Source organism: Oncorhynchus tshawytscha, linkage group LG22 (assembly GCF_018296145.1).
Source record: "Oncorhynchus tshawytscha isolate Ot180627B linkage group LG22, Otsh_v2.0, whole genome shotgun sequence".
In the NCBI taxonomy this organism is placed as follows: domain Eukaryota; kingdom Metazoa; phylum Chordata; class Actinopteri; order Salmoniformes; family Salmonidae; genus Oncorhynchus; species Oncorhynchus tshawytscha.
The window spans coordinates 2,906,390-2,921,184 of NC_056450.1; positions in this window are offsets into that span (position 1 = coordinate 2,906,390).

A 14,795-nucleotide genomic window follows, 5' to 3' on the forward strand; every position below is an offset into this window, starting at 1 on the left:
GACAGGAGAAGTACTCCAGATATAACAAACTGACCCTAGCCCCCCGACACAAACTACTGCAGCATAAATACTGGAGGCTGAGACAGGGGGGGTCAGGAGACACTGTGGCCCCGTCCGAGGACACCCCGGACAGGGCCAAACAGGAAGGATATAACCCCACCCACTTTGCCAAAGCACAGCCCCCACACCACTAGAGGGATATCTTCAACCACCAACTTACCATCCTGAGACAAGGCTGAGTATAGCCCACAAAGATCTCCGCCATGGCACAACCCAAGGGGGGGAGGGGAGGGGGGAGGGGAGGGGGGAGGGGAGGGGCAACCCAGACAGGATGACCACATCAGTGAATCAACCCACTCAGGTGACACACCCCTTCCAGCTAACAATTTGAATCAGCAATACAAAATTGGGTTTAATTATTTATTTACTAAATACCTAACTAATCACACAGAATTACACATACACATAATTTAATCATAACTTGATTACAAATGACATCATAAAGGAAAACGGCCCTAGCCGGCGAAACAAATATGATAGCTTGTTACACAAAAGAAAAGGGTCTGGGTTTGAGTGAAGGAGCGGGAAGACTGAGGAACAAAGGCCGAAGCTGTGCTATCGTAAATACAGTATCTTATGCATTCTAAATTACCGCCCATTTGGAAAAGGAAAATGCAATAAATATTTACTCTGAGCTGCGGTAGGTTGGTGATAGATGGAAGGCCGTGTTGCCCAACCGAGTCCTTTGAAGAATGTCTCTGGTGGTCAATTGGATACTGTAACGTAGAAGTCCGTCACTGGCCGCGGGCAGCATTTGGTACTTTAACGCACGCATACATTCATCACTCCTCCCTGCTCCATTATCAGATAAGGTAACAATGTGGGTCGACACAGAAGTTAACTTCTCTGTCTTAGTACATACATTGCACACTTATGTCAATGTTCATATTTAATATAAGTAATATGTATTATACTTATCTATGTTGTGGATGAGCACATTGTTTGTTTGTTTGTTCTGTTCCTCTCTCTCTCTCTGTAGCTTCCGGGTATGCTGGATAAGGACCCGAGCTAAGGGAATGGGATGACTTTGTAGTGCCTGTCCCGAATGGTTCGTTCATGTAAATGGGATATTGAAAGACACTGTCAGTAGTGATGTAATGTTGTAAATGTTATGTGGTGATATTGTTGAAAAACGTGTTGCAATGTATATCCTTTAGTATGTTTAGTTAATGGAAAATGTAGGTTTGACGAGGTAATTGCTTAATTAATTAGGGTTAATTGTTCTGAGGGGATGGGCTAGCCCTACAAAAGGAGCCTCTCTTTCAGTTCATAGAGAGGTCATTTTGCTGTGAATGGGGCAGCATTGTTTTTAGCTGTCCCTTAAGGTATATGTTTGATGGCAGTACTGTTGTTTTTATTCCGGAATCACTTTGTAAATAAACACCCTTCCACAGAAGAACATTTGCGGCTCCACCATCTTTTTATTTTGATAGAGGTTAGGTTTCCAGTATAGCCTTCTGGCCTACTCTACTTGACAGATGCGTTGTAGTACGTCGTTGTGTGATAGACGGGATACTCCTTCTGTTCCTTCCTAACCCTCGTTTGCATCTGCTGTTGCTAACTCAACGGCTAGGAGGTATCACTTCTGTAGTGAAAAGAGTTCAAAGCTCATACCATTTGCAACCAAAGCTCACGCTGATGTTGGCTTCGTTCTGTAGTTATTATCTGAACCATTCTGACATAGGACCGTCGTCCTCACATCTTCGGAACAGGAAGTTATATTGTCGTCAAGGGCTTATATAGGAAGGGAGAGGAGGGCGTGTTTGAAAAGTTTTGTAGCCCATGTCCCTTCACAGGGGAGGGCCAATGATTGAGCAGAACCATATTTTATGAAGATCCAAATCTCACATTTTAGAGGCTAAAATCACATTTCATCCCATAACGAATAATTCAATATTCAAACATTTAAATTGAACAACAATTCCATGTGAATCCGATAACTCTGATGTGTAGACTTTCCACTGTAGAGTTTGGCATCTTATCATTGATGAGAATGTCTCAGATGACAACCGAACTGACATATTCATTAAGTACCACCGCATATGTTCAATTGTTCGGATTTACCAGACTATAGTTAATTTCCCCCCACCTTCTGATGTTCCCCGAATCTCTATGTTAACCAAGGGTTTTGCAAATGTAACCTCAGTAGGGTAGAGAGAGGAAAAAGGGGGGAAGAGGTATTTATGACTGTCATAAACCTACCCCCCAGGCCAACGACATGACAGTGTCGAGTTCAATTTTGCACTACGCAGCATTACCTGTGGTACTTAGCTTAGGCCTATGTTTGGAGATATCTTTATTCACTATGCAAAGCACAGAAAAATGGATATTGGTTTCATACATTTAAAGTGTAAGGTATATACCGGATAGGTGTAAAAACGAGAATAGAGAGAGAACAAAAAAACTGACAAATCACTACATGTGTATTGCACAGTCTGGAGGATTAGAGCGAGTCAATTGTGTATTCAGGTTTTTTATGCAGCCCTTGGATAATTTTTGCAATAGCAGATTTCTTCAGCATCATCTCAATTTGTGTAAGAGGCGTATTTCAAATACTTTTGCATCTCACAATTTCCTGTTAATAAACATCATATGACAGGAAGGGAGGGGAAATGTTTGATCTACTTGACACGGTGCAGGTGCTATCAAACTAACACAATTTCACTTTTCCTTCCTGTGGCTAGTGGTAACAGCACTTGGAGACTTCCTCTTATTATAAAAATATGAAAACATCCAATTTACTCATCTTATTTGAGTACATTTTGGCATTACAATAGTACATTATCACTAGGTTTTATTCAAACAGACAATAGCATTTGTGCTTCAGGTGGTTCTGAGACAAGGCAGTGCTAGTGTTTCAATGCCTTCCAAAGGTGAATTGTTAGTTCAACTGAGTTGGCTTGCCGCACATTTGTAGAAAATAAATGTCTGTAATTAACTACTAAAAATAAATAATTAAAGAATACAGATATATAAAATTAAGAAATATGACTTAACCTGGTGTTAAATGTGAGTTATTCTGATGTTACTGTTTTCTTACTGTTTGTTTCGTAACATTACACAAAAACGAGCTGCAGCATACGGAAGACCAAAATGTGTCAGGTTTGTTTAGATATGCTTGCAAACCTAAATCGACAGTCAGATTACCAGTAACCTGCATTACTCAGGAGCTGAGATAATATTGCAAGTAGAGTTAACACCAAAGCAGCCATATTTTCTTTGTGTTATAATTATGGCTAGGGGTTCCGCTAGCGGCACCCCTCGACAACATTCCGCTGAAAAGGCAGTGCGCGAAATTCAAAAATATTTTTCCGAAACATGTAACTTTCACACATTAACAAGTGCAATACACCAAATGAAAGAAACTTCTTGTTAATCTACCCATTGTGTCTGATTTCAAAAAGGCTGTACAGCGAAAGCACAAACTATGGTTATGTTAGGTCAGAGCCAAGACACAAAAACACACACAGCCATTTTTCCAGCCAAAGAGAGGAGTCACAAAAAGCAGAAATATTGATCAAATTCATCACTAACCTTTGATGATCTTCATCAGATGACACTCATAGGACATCATGTTACACAATACATATGTTTTGCAGAGAGCCACATCAATTTACCAAAATAATCATAATAAACATTGATAAAAGATACAAGTGTTATTCACAGAATTAAATATAGACTTCTCCTTAAAGATCTTGCTCACATCGGCTACAGAGAGCATGATCACACAGTCGTCCGGAACAGCTGGTGCTCTCATGCTTGCTTCAATGCTGCTTACCTCGAAGCGAACATAGAAGGCTTTTACCTTGTCTGGTAGGCTTGCGTCACTGAGCAGCTCGCTGCTGGGTTTCCCTTTGTAGTCCATAATAGTTTTCAAGCCCTGCCACACCCGATGAACATCAGAGCCGGTGTAGTAGGATTCAATCTTAGTCCTGTATTGACGCTTTGCCTGTTTGATGGTTCGTCTGAGGGCATAGCTGGATATCTTATAAGCGGCTGGATTAGTGTCGCTCTCCTTGAAAGCGGTAGCCTAGCCTTTAGCTCGTGCGGATGCTGCATGTAATCCATGGCTTCTGGTTGGGATATGTATGTACGTACAGTGGGGAGAACAAGTATTTGATACACTGCCGATTTTGCAGGTTTTCCTACTTACAAAGCATGTAGAGGTCTGTATTTTTTTTTATCACAGGTACACTTCAACTGTGAGAGACGGAATCTAAAACAAAAATCCAGTAAATCACATTGTATGATTTGTAAGTAATTAATTTGCATTTTATTGCATGACATAAGTATTTGATCACCTACCAACCAGTAAGAATTCTGGCTCTCACAAACCTGTTCGTTTTTCTTTAAGAAGTCCTCCTGTTCTCCACTCATTACCTGTATTAACTGCACCTGTTTGAACTCGTTGCCCGTATAAAAGACACCTGTCTACACACTCAATCAAACAGACTCCAACCTCTCCACAATGGCCAAGACCAGAGAGCTGTGTAAGGACATCAGGGATACAATTGTAGACCTGCACAAGGTTGGGATGGGCTACAGGACAATAGGCAAGCAGCTTGGTTAGAAGGCAACAACTGTTGGCGCAATTATTAGAAAATGGAAGAAGTTCAAGATGACGGTCAATCACCCTCGGTCTGGGGCTCCATGCAAGATCTCACCTCGTGGGGCATCAATGATCATGAGGAAGGTGAGGGATCAGCCCAGAACTACACGGCAGGACCTGGTCAATGACCTGAAGAGAGCTGGGACCACAGTCTCAAAGAAAACCATTAGTAACACACTACGCCGTCATGGATTAAAATCCTGCAGCGCATACAAGCTCCCCCTGCTCAAGCCAGCGCATGTCCAGGCCCGTCTAATGTTAGCCAATGACCATCTGGATGATCCAGAGGAGGAATGGAAGAAGGTCATGTGGTCTGATGAGACAAAAATAGAGCTTTTTGGTCTAAACTCCACTCGCCGTGTTTGGAGGAGGAAGAAGGATGAGTACAACCCCAAAACCTTTTGCTGCCTGTTTTGCATGTTATTTTGGTATTAATACTTGTCATATCAGTTTACAAACAAAGTAAAAAATAAAATGTAATAAAAAATATTGTCTGCAGTGCTGAGGTGCCACTCCAGCCACGCGTTCGATCCCAGGCTGTGTTACAGCCGGCCGTGACCGGGAGACCCATGGAGCGGCGCACAATTGGCCCTGCATCGTCCGGGTTAGGGGAGGGTTTGGCCGGCAGGGATTTCCTTGTCCCATCATGCTCTAGCGACTCCTTTTGGTGGGCCGCGCGCCTGCAAGCTGACTTTGGTCGTCAGTTGATGGTGTTTCCTCCAACACATTGAGTCTCAGGTCATTGGCCACAGATTAAATTATGTCAAATCACGTTATATCTACCGTATCTTTGATTGGACTGATAATACTTTCAAAATCTTAGCTATCAAGCTAGACAAAAAGTCATCATCATGAATCACATCAACAATCTACTGGCAAATCCTTTTCTAGTCGTGTCATATGAAGGCAAATTACAGATAAAACGTATCAGTGCTCATTGGCCACTGGACATAAACATTACACAAGTAATGGAAATCACAAATTCAACAATGAGTGGTTTGGAAGGAATCAGTGGCTAACTGCAAGTGTTGCAAAGCAATCACTAGCCTGCTATTATGTGGAGAGGGTTTGTGGTCCAAGTCTGGGTTTAAGGGTGTCTTTTCCAAGCTTAAAATGATAAACATTCAACACCATGGGCCAGAAAAGGTTGAATACATTGGCCATTCTGTCAATCCAGCATGATTTATGCCACGTTCAAAACAACTGGAAACTCGGAACTGGGTATTCTCAGACTTCAGTGTGTTCAAGACAACTGAGAACTCTGGGAAAAAATGAGCGCACAATCATCCAACTCGAAATTCCAACTCTGGCCTCTTTCTAGAGCTCTGACCTGAAGATAACTGACATCATGATTCGACCTTAGTTTTTTCAGTTCCCATATAGTGTCTGCTATATTTCATATATTATTATTAATTCCTAAAAGCATCCTAAAGCTAAGTTCATGGTTAGAACTTCATAGGAGCATTGTTAAATCTCCAAACTGTTTCCCAAAACCATTGTTACTAAAGTTGCATTTCAAAACACTTGTTATTTACCTACTGCCTCAGACCACTCATAAAACAGCTAAAGGCTACTACAAGCTTCATTCCGGTCCGTTGATCTACGTGCATGCGTGCACGTGGGTGGAGGGGGATTTTTGGAGTAGCGCACAACTTTTGGTAACATGATATCTTCGCCGGTCCCATTCACAAGGGGGAGATAGCAATGTTTTTTTTACTTCTCATTTTGTGAAAACAAGGAAGAGAAACCTGCTAGTAGTAGCAAAGATTTTTATAGCTAACCCAAGATAGTCTACAGCCTGTCCTTTCCAATGGGAGCAAATGCATCGTGGTGGGCAGAACAGGCAAGGAGGTTGGCAGAGCCAAGCACGAGCAATCGAGGTCTTTTTGGCTCGTTCTAGCATGAAGTGGTGGTGAGTGGAAATCCCAACCGGATGCTACAGATTTATACATCTTGTGAAACATCTGGCTCATTGTTCTATCTCTGGTAGTAGCTAGCTGGCAGCCTGGCTAGCTGGCTTAAGCATGGATAAAAACAACTAGCTAGCCGTTTTAGCTTCCCACATCTCCATGTGAAATAATCAGATTTAATACAAGAAATGCCCTGTCAAATATTCTTATACTTACATGTAACATAAACATCATCCCAGTTTGATATGCTGCTTGTGTATTCGTTCCCATATCAGCAAAAAATCGAACGTGTGAGGTTCTGTGTTATACACTAGCCCGTTACCATATCATATGTGATGGAATATAATTTGCTTTTGGCTTGTGTGGGTATATGTGTCATGCAACATAGCTGACTTGAGACATTGTTAACAGTTTCAGGGCCATGGGCCTTTCTCATGATGGAAAAATACAGAATAACATGAAGACAAGAACTGTGCAATGAGTTGTGGGGGCACATTCAGAACGTAGTGTTGCGAGAACAAACAGTCTTTTGTTAGATAACAGGAGCCAGGTGTGTGATATCTGTATCGAGCATGGGCGCATAGATATTCTACACAACTACAACGACTGACCGCTGAAGCGCCTAGGGAGCTGGGACCAGCCTGTGCGCCAACATTCAACGATAGGCTGGGTGAGTTTAAACCACGCCCAGTCTCTACTCTGACAGGCCGGCTCGGAAGCAGGAACTATATTATAATAATTTTGTCAGGAACAAGTGAGTTCTCTGTTCTACCCTGCGTGGTGTTACAGCGAACCCGTATATACGAAAATTGCATTTACCACTTATTGCTTAGCTAATAAAAAGTACATAGTATACAATCGGTGACTCATTGTCATATGTATCCTGATACCAGATTCGATTGACGCAACCCTTAACAAACGTCATCATGTTTTGGTAACAGAGTAAAAAAGCACTTGGCTAGCTAGTTGTCTATAGCAGGTTAATCCATTTCACAACAGCCTGTAATCATTAGTTATTACTTCTAAACAAAATAGCTTTTTGGGTGGATTCTGGTTGTTTGGTTTGCTGTTTGAACAGTCGCTGAGATTATATTTGGTTATCAATGCAAAATAGGCTACTTTGATGATTGGCCTATATAGCCTATAGATCAGATCAAGGGCCCAAGTGACAACACTGCCCACCAGTGTTGCCAGATCCAGCTAACATTTCTAGCCCAATGACCTCTGAAAACCCACCCACAAGGCCTAAAAACTATTTTTTTTTAAAGGTTTTGCAGAAAGAGAGGAGTTGCCACATTTAAGGAGTTGCCACAAAATTCGATTTTCCATCAAAATAATAATTCTTGCAAGTTTAAGAATATGTCCAAGAGAATAGATAAATCACCCTTATTAAACTCTCCAGATCATTTTCCATCAATGGATGTCGATTTACCTTGTTTTGACTGCTATCAAGCAATAAGGCCCTAGGATGTGTGGTATATGGCCAATATACTACTGCTAAGGGCTGTTCTTTGGACATAGCCCTTAACCGTGGTATATTGGCCATATACCATAAAGCCCCGAGGAGCCTTATTGCTATTATAAACTGGTTAACAATGTAATTAGAATAGTAAAAAGTTAACTTTTTTTGTCATTCCTATGGTATTCCTATGGTATACCATGGCTTTCAACCAATCAGCATTCAGGGCTCAAACAACTCAGTTTATAATTGTAAATACATCCTGTGCATAACTGTAGATAAATCCAACAGAAGAGTTTTGAAAGTTCGAGAGAGGATCTCAATCTCTGTGCAAGAAACACTTGGACAATCTTCAAAAAACAAATGTTATGCTATTTTCTGGTAATTGTGCCTTCCTAATGTACCAGATGTTAAGACTAAAAACCGTTACAAATAGCCTATTTGCGAAATGTACATGTTATTTCAATAGGCTACTGACTAAAATTTGGGTTTACATTTGCAATTCAACTTTTCCATGGTTTGCTGAGCTAGATGCAGGTAGCCTATGTCGTGGAATTATTCAGTCAATAATAATTCTCAAATACCAGAGCTTGTGCGTTCAAAAAGACTTTTATTACAATAACAAAAGCTGAGCTGATTCATGGAGCAACTCCCCTTTCTAATCTTGGCACAGACTTCTTATACATTTGTCCTATTAACGTCATACTCACAGTAACTCCTCTTAATGGCTCATATCCCTCTGGCATTTAGCCACCGTTATCTTATTGCCCTGCATTAAGTTTAGTTTGGTTTCATATTAGGGCATGGAACCCTTAGAGCCACATAAATGGTTCATGCATGTAGGACCATAGTAACAGACCTTGGTTCTCAATGGAAATAACCATACATGTCATCCTGCTAACTCCTCTGAAAGGGACACCCGTGCTCTGGAAAAGATCCAAGAGATGTAACCATAGCAACAGTATATAGTTGGCCATAACACAATTACAGGAATAACCAGTCGTGTTCACCTCCCAGACAGGTGCATGTCTAATGGTGTCTAATGACCCAGAGCACATACAGAGTGCACTAGTTTTGCTGGCTCCTGAAATAAATAATTGCCATTTATGTACTGCAACATGCACAATACCTATAGCCCCTGAAAGACCAACATCTCATTTCAGGGAAAAGTCCAAAATGAAACTGACATTAAATGTGGAGAATGATACATTCGCGATAAAGCTGTGACCATGATCACAATTGATAACTTCCAATTGAATTAATTACACATGGCCATTAACAATTTCATAATAACACAAGGCTAGAACAACAAACTGAGTTATAGGCTATTTATTTAATCTGTTTGCCAGCTTCAGGTAGACTACACAAGTGGCACAAATGTATTTGCAATGATATCCAGTGATATCTCATTTTAACATATTTATTGTACTGTATCAAATGGTAGGCTACAGTAGCCTACAATGGCATAGAAATGAATAGCCCACTTGATGGCCAACAGATGCAAATGTATAATTCTCCACATTTAATGTAATTTTCATTGTGGACTTTTTCCCATAACCAAAAGCACTCGAGGGAGTTCCATAACTTCCACCCACCCACCCACCCACCCACCCACCCACTCACTCACTCACTCACTCACTCACTCACTCACTCACTCACTCACTCACTCACTCACAACCTGCTCACTACCTGATAGTCAGCTGCAGCAGGTTACAGTTATATATACAGTGGGGCAAAAAAGTATTTAGTCAGCCACCAATTGTGCAAGTTCTCCCACTTAAAAAGATGAGAGAGGCCTGTAATTTTCATCATAGGTACACTTCAACTATGACAGACAAAACTAGAAGAAAAAAATCCAGAAAATCACATTGTAGAATTTTTAATGAATTTATTTGCAAATTATGGTGGAAAATAAGTATTTGGTCAATAACAAAAGTTTATCTCAATACTTTGTTATATACCCTTTGTTGGCAATGACAGAGGTCAAACGTTTTCTGATGCAGGAATGCTAGGCTATTCGCTGGCTATGTGTGGCACCATGTTTGGTGACATCATACAATGCATTCTGTTTGTCACGTTAGCGTCTGTCAGACCAAAGATGTTATAACAAGGGATAGTTCATTCGACTGACTTATGGTGCATTCAAGACAACTGTGAACTTGGAAAAATACAAGGTAAAATCATGACGTCAATTATCTTCAAAGTCAGAGCTCTAGAATGAGGCCCGAGTTCCCGAGTTGGAACTTTGTTTTCTCTTGTAAATGACTGGATGACCGCAACACTACTGCCCAAAAGCGCAATATCAATTTTAAAGTAATGTTTTTCAGATGTAAAGAATTTTTCCGAGTATTTTCCCGCTTGTCTTGATATTGACTTTCAATGTAGCATCAGATTGTAACTTTTGTACCTTAGGGTAGCCAGCTTATACCACCCTTTCCAGGAGGTTTATTTTTATTTAGCATATAATCTTCTATTGTGTTTGCCCCCCATTTATTGATAAATCCCCCATCATAGTAGTAATTCCCGCATCATGTCCCCCACAATACCTTCCCCCATTTCTACCCCCACGGACTTGAAAACCCCCTGTGGGGGAATTATTGTAATCAAAAGGAGAGACATTTAGATTTCTCCAAAACCATCAAACTTTATTATTTAATTAGTGCAGTAATCGAGCTGGTTGGTAATCACCCGTGGAGGTGATCACTGATAACTCAACCAGCTGATTTGAGCCACAGCATTTTATAGCAAATTCCATCCTCCTTCAGTCCACATGACACACAACATATGTATGGAATGGGTCACAATGTTAAGATTTGTATGAAAGATACTGTCTGCTGTGAATTATAAGTATCTGCTGTAAAAACATGAGAACTCATTGTGTAATGACCAGTGTCAGGCCCCCCAACTCCTAACTGGAGCCATGTCTCCCTGGTACCGTATAGAACAGAAACATTAACTCATGCTCTGGAATGTGGTATTCCCAAATACATCGTACATCTTCTAGAGGCCCATCTTCAGTAGAACACACACAGATTAGTATTCTAACAACCCTGTATTCTGTTGCTTAAAACAGCCTTATGACATAACCTTCTAATTTCCACCACATCCCAACAAATGAAATGATCCCCCCACCAACCCCCCCTAAAATGGTTTCATCCATGTTTAGCTTAGCGCTACGGTTAGGCTAGGCAGTAGGCTTGTATGTAATGTGATTTGTCAAAAACGGTAAACGACTTGTCAAGTCATGTGCTCCGGTTCTTGTATACACTGCAACAAGTACAGTTGATGTTGGAAGTTTAAATACACCTTAGCCAAATACATTTAAACTCAGTTTTTCCCAATTCCTGACATTTAATCCAAGTAAAAATTCCCTGTTTTAGGTCAGTTAAGATCACCACTTTATTTTAAGAATGTGAATTGTCAGAATAATAGCAGAGAGAATGATATATTTCAGCTTTTATTTCCTTCATCACATTCCCAGTGGGTCAGAAGTTTACATATACTCAATTAGCCTTCCACAAGCTTCCCACAATAATTTGGGTGAATTTTGGCCCATTCCTCCTGACAGAGCTGGTGTAACTGAGTCAGATTTGTAGGCCTCCTTGCTCGCACACGCTTTTTCAGTTCTGCCCACAAATTTTCTATGGGATTGAGGTCAGGGCTTTGTGATGGCCAATCCAATACCTTGACTTTGTTGTCCTTAAGCCATTTTGCCACAACTTTGGAAGTATGCTTGTGGTCATTGTCTATTTGGAAGACCCATTTGTGACCAAGCTTTAACTTCCTGACTGATGTCTTGAGATGTTGCTTCAATATATCCACATAATTTTCCTAGCTCATGATGCCATCTATTTTTTGAAGTGCACCAGTCCCTCTTGCAGCAAAGCACCCCCACATGATGCTGCCACCCCCATGCTTCACGGTTGGGATGGTGTTCTTCGGCTTGCAAGCCTCCCCCTTTTTCCTCCAAACATAACAATGTTAATTATGGCCAAACAGTTCTATTTTTGTTTCATCAGACCAGAGGACATTTCTCCAAAAAGTACGATCTTTGTCCCCATGTGCAGTTGCAAACCATAGTCTGTATATTTTTTGGCGGTTTTGGAGCAGTGGCTTCTCCTTGCTGAGCGGCCTTTCAGGTTATGTCAATATAGGACTCGTTTTACTGTGGATATAGATACCTTTGTACCTGTTTCTTCCAGCATCTTCACAGGGTCCTTTGCTGTTGTTCTGGGATTGATTTGCACTTTTCGCACCAAAGTACATTCATCTCTAGGAGACAGAACGTGTCTCCTTCCTGAGCGGTATAATGGCTGCGTGGTCCCATGGTCTTTATTCTTGCTTACTATTGTCTGTACAGATGTGGTACCTTCAGGCATTTGGAAATTGCTCCCAAGGATGAACCAGACTTGTGGAGGTCTACAATTCTTTTCTGAGGTCTTGGCTGATTTCTTTTGATTTTCACATGATATCAAGCAAAGAGGCACTGAGTTTGAAGGTAGGCCTTGAAATACATCCACAGGTGCACCCCAATTGACTCAAATTATGTCAATTAGCCTAGCTTCTAAAGACATTACATAATTTTCTGGAATTTTCCAAGCTGTTTAAAGGCACAGTCAACTTAGTGTATGTAAACTTCTGACCCACTGGAATTGTGATACAGTGAATTATAAGTGAAATAATCTGTCTGTAAAAAATTGTTGAAAAAATGACTTGACATGCAAAAGTAGATGTCCTAACCGACTTGCCAAAACTAAAGTTTGTTACCATGAAATTTGTGGAGTGGTTGAAAAATAAGTTTTAATGACTCAAACCTAATTGTATTTAAACTTCCGACTGCAACTGTAGAATCAATATGTTTATCTGTCTCTCTGTGACCGCTGATAACTTCACCACGAAGTTGACTACAAATACTACAATGTCTTTGCAATTGTTGGAAACAATCAAAGGATAGAAAGATGCTTTAAATGAAAACCGAGAAGACTCCATTAGATGCACTATGCAGAAATCGCTCCACCATTTCCTGGTTGCTAAAATTCTAACAGTTTGCCTAATTTCAGTTTATGTGACAAAAGAAGCAAGTATAGTGTAGAGAATCATTGTACCATCTAAACCGTGGTGAAATATATATATTATAGGGCAAGTATCAGAATAAGCCGCCTCAATATTTGCAGCCATTGGCTGATCTGTCGTTACTTTAATAATAATGTTAAAGTAAGATTTGAATGGAGAAGTCATGATCCGAGAACAAGTGTTGCTTTTCTTTCGATCCTATCAGTATCGACACCGGCATCAAAGACATACTTAGCAAATGTTCTCTCTGCTATGGTGGTAGCTGGGTCAGTCGTACAATGCGGTGGCAGTTTTGTCAGTGGATGTAGAAGTTTTTGCCCGCAGGTGTTATTTATCTACTTCCACAAGAACTATAAGCCACAAAATAATACAATTTAAAAAATCTTTCTTCGTGTTTTTGGTCTGTATATCCCACTCATACATTTCCACCCTAAATTATGGAGATTTTTTTATTTTTTTTATCTTAAAAATGCTGCTGTTCTGGACATTTGTAGGTAAGTGAAACTTACCTGACAATGATGCATAAAAAAAGTGTTTTACATTACATTTTCTTTTCATTAACTTATCTTAATGGTATTTTGTTGTTTGTAGGTGCACTATCCTTCTGACCCTATGCAGCCAGGTCCCATCTACTTTTGAACTCCTCGCAACTGCAGAGGTCAAAACAACAACAAGCATGTGCAGACCATGCACAAGCTCCACCACAGTCTGGACCATCACTTCCTGATCACAGGCCACACCAAGTTTGCCCCTGACTGGTGCTTCAGTCTCATCAAGCAGAGCTTCAGAAATACCAGAGTGAACACTTTGTCTGAGATTGCTGGTGTTGTGAAGGACAGCACTGTGACAGGGGTCAACATCCCACAGCTGGTTGGACTGGAGGATGGTACGGTGCTGGTGGAAAGCTATGGCTGGCAACAACACCTGACTCCGTACTTCAGGCCGCTGACACAGTTCAAGCAGTACCAGCACTTCAGGTGAATATAATTTTCATTGCATTGTATGAGGTTATTATTCTTATCTAAACTTGGGAGGTGAATTGATGTTGTGCAAGGTTGTAATGTCTTCTATATTCTTTTATTATTTCCTGTTTTACAGCTTCGGTGCTTTGGAGCCTGGTGTTGTTGTCACCAAGAAGTGTTCATACTCAGTCGGGACTAGGTTTCAGATGCTGCCCAATGATGACATCCTTCCTCCATAGATGGTCTGCCTGTACAAGCACCACCTGGACTGGAAACAGCTAGACAAACTTATGTTTTTGAGAAGATCAGGGAGTTTTGCAATGAAGAGGCTATGGATGTCACATGACCTGCCCCAAAGTCAAAGGCAGGACAGAAACAGTATTTCCAAATATAGATTCCCTTGTTCATGCGTTGTTCGGATGGACCAGTCATCAGCACTATCTGCAGTGCCTCTATTCAAATAACTCTCTCCTATTCAAATAACTCTCTCCTAATACGTTGCTGCTACTATTTCTTTTTTTTATCCTGCTGCTCAGCCACTTAACCCCTGACTGTATGCATATAAGACTACCTCATCTATCACTGATATCGATATTGTTCTTGTACTTACTGTATATTATTTTATTTATATTGACACTATCTATTTCTGATATTGCTACTATGCAAGTAACCATTTGGCTGTACCATTTACACCTTCTGTAGAGACCCATCCACTTCGCAAG